The sequence below is a fragment of the Vombatus ursinus genome, unplaced genomic scaffold, assembly GCF_900497805.2.
Source record: "Vombatus ursinus unplaced genomic scaffold, bare-nosed wombat genome assembly UNPS02014798.1, whole genome shotgun sequence".
NCBI lineage: Eukaryota > Metazoa > Chordata > Mammalia > Diprotodontia > Vombatidae > Vombatus > Vombatus ursinus.
Window position 1 is genome coordinate 55,796,264 of NW_020954576.1, and position 2,546 is coordinate 55,798,809.

A 2,546-nucleotide genomic window follows, 5' to 3' on the forward strand; every position below is an offset into this window, starting at 1 on the left:
TCCCATCCCAGAACTGCACAAAAGTCTGCCAGGCGCCCAATGGCAATAGGGCCACTTCCAAAACCAGAGTCACCACAGGCTAGCCTCCCAACGGGACTAGAGCAGGCCAGGGCCACGGGTGGCCTTTGAGGCTCTGTGTACAGAGGCAGCAAAAGCAGAGGACCCCCTTGAGAAAACCCCAACGTGGTCAGAAAGCCTGAGAGTGAAGGCTTTCGAAGCCAAGGGAGCAAGAACCCAGTGGCAGCAACCGGCAAAGCAAGAGGACGCTGAGACTGGGGCTCTGACATCCCTAGCACTTTGTCCTGAGACGTCAGAAAAGGCCTTCAAGATCCAGTGCTCTGAATTCAGAAACCCAGGAGGGGCCTAACCCTTGGTTATACTTGTCCCTGGGAAGTGAAAGTCAAAACAGGAATCCAGGAAACCCAGGGCAAGATCAAAGAGGGCCAAGCATCACAGCCCAGAGTGCAGCAAGGGATGGTGCCTGGCCCTAGCATAAAGGTCCAATTCAGGAACTAAAGCTGGAGAGATGAATACATTTTTAAAAATATTGACCAGTATAAAAAAGTATTACAAATCTAAGGAGTCTCCCAAAAGAGAATGACAACTCTGTAACAATTGCAAACTCAAAAGAAAAAATACAGATTTTTCCACAAGGACTACATGAATACTTAGAAGAAATGAAACAGTGAATAAGAAAAAATGAAATTAAAGCTCTGGAGGAAAAAAACTGGAAGGAAAATAAATAGTTTAGAAGAGAGTGGTAAACATTACCCAAGAAAATCTTACTCCCTGAAAACTAGAATAGCCCAAACAGGAATCAGTCGCTCCACGATAGTAAGAAATATTAGAAAATCAAAATATTAAAAACATAAAAGAAAGTATAAGATATCTGACATGAAAAATAACTGACCTAGAAAACAGGTCAAGGAGAGATAATTTAAGAATTGTTGAACTTAGAGGACTGAAGATGAAACACTATACCCACCTCCTACCAAAGAGGTATTGAAATTAAAGTGCAGAGTCACATACGTTTTTTGGACATAGGCTCTAGAAATTTGTTTTGCTGGACTATGTATATTTGTTAAAAAGTTTTTATTTCTGTTGTTTTAACTGTTCAAGTGGAGGAGGGGCAGCGAATGGGAAATCAATGCTTGTCAAAATAAATAATTTTTAGAAAAAAAGAATCATTGGATTAGCTGAAAAAATTATCCTTTTTTAAAAACTCCAGTCACTATACTTCAAGATATAAATAAAAATCTCCTGCATCCATTAGAACCAGTGGACAAAGTGAAGATAGAATTCACCAACCACTTCTTGAAACTCTCAAAGAAATCCAAGAAATGTCATAGACAAGATCAAAAGCTGCCATGTCAAAAAAAAGTACCAAAAGATCACGGACAATCACCTAAGACCTGGAAGGAAACCCCTACAGTAAAGGAGAGACTTTGGCATACAAATATTCCAAAAAGCAAAAGAGATAGACTTAGAACCAAGAATAATTTAACTTCACAAAGTCAAACATAATCCTACAGGGGGAAAATGGACCTTTTAAGGAGTATAGGACTTTTAAGCATTTCTGATGAAAATAAAAAAGCTGAGTAGAAACTTTGAAATACAGGCACGAAAGTCCAAAGAAACACAGAAAGGAAAACTTATTTGAATAATTGGAAGGAGCTATAGGATGATGCAGTGCTAATATTCTAACAGGAGAAGAAAAGTATCCCAGCAAAAATTTAATGTCTTCCTTATGATGGAAAATGCTAACCACATCCAGAAAAAGAACTATGGAGTCTGAATACAGATGGAAGCATACCGTTTTCACTTTTGTTTTTTCTTTCTTGTGGTTTTTCACTTTTATTCTGATTCTTTCACAACATGGCTAATATGGAAACATGTTTAATATAACTGTACATCTATAACATATCAGATTGCTTGCTGTCTTGGGGAGGGGAGAGGGAAGGGAGGGAGGAAGAAAAATTTGGAACTCAAAATCTTACAAAGATGAATGCTGAAAACTATTTACATGTAATTGGGAAAAAATACAGTTTAAAAGAAAGAAATTTAATGTCTTCAAAGGGCTTTAAGGGAGTTAAATGAAAAACAGAGGTCTTCAGAATGGATTAGTTCTGTTTTGAGGGCTTAAAGAAAGGAAAGACGTAAGGGTAAAACACACGTACAAAGGAGGAAGAAGGGGGTAGAACTTCCTAGTTTGCATGTTTGGGGTGCAGAATATATAAACATGAAGGAAGGAAGAAGTTGAACTGTGTATCATCTGTCATTTTTATCTGAAATGGAAGAGAAGAGGGTGAAACTCATTAAATATGCACACAGTTTGGTATAGAAATACATCAGACTCAAGGAGGAAAAAAGCAGGGATAGGAGAGGAGTTAATGGTACTGTTTTAAGAATGACTTTGAGGGCAGGTAGGTGGCGCAGTGGATAGAGCACCGGCTCTGAAGTCAGGACGACCTGAATTCAAATCCGACCTCAGACCAACCACTTGTCACTAACTAGCTGTGTGACCCTGGGCAAGTCACTTAACCCCA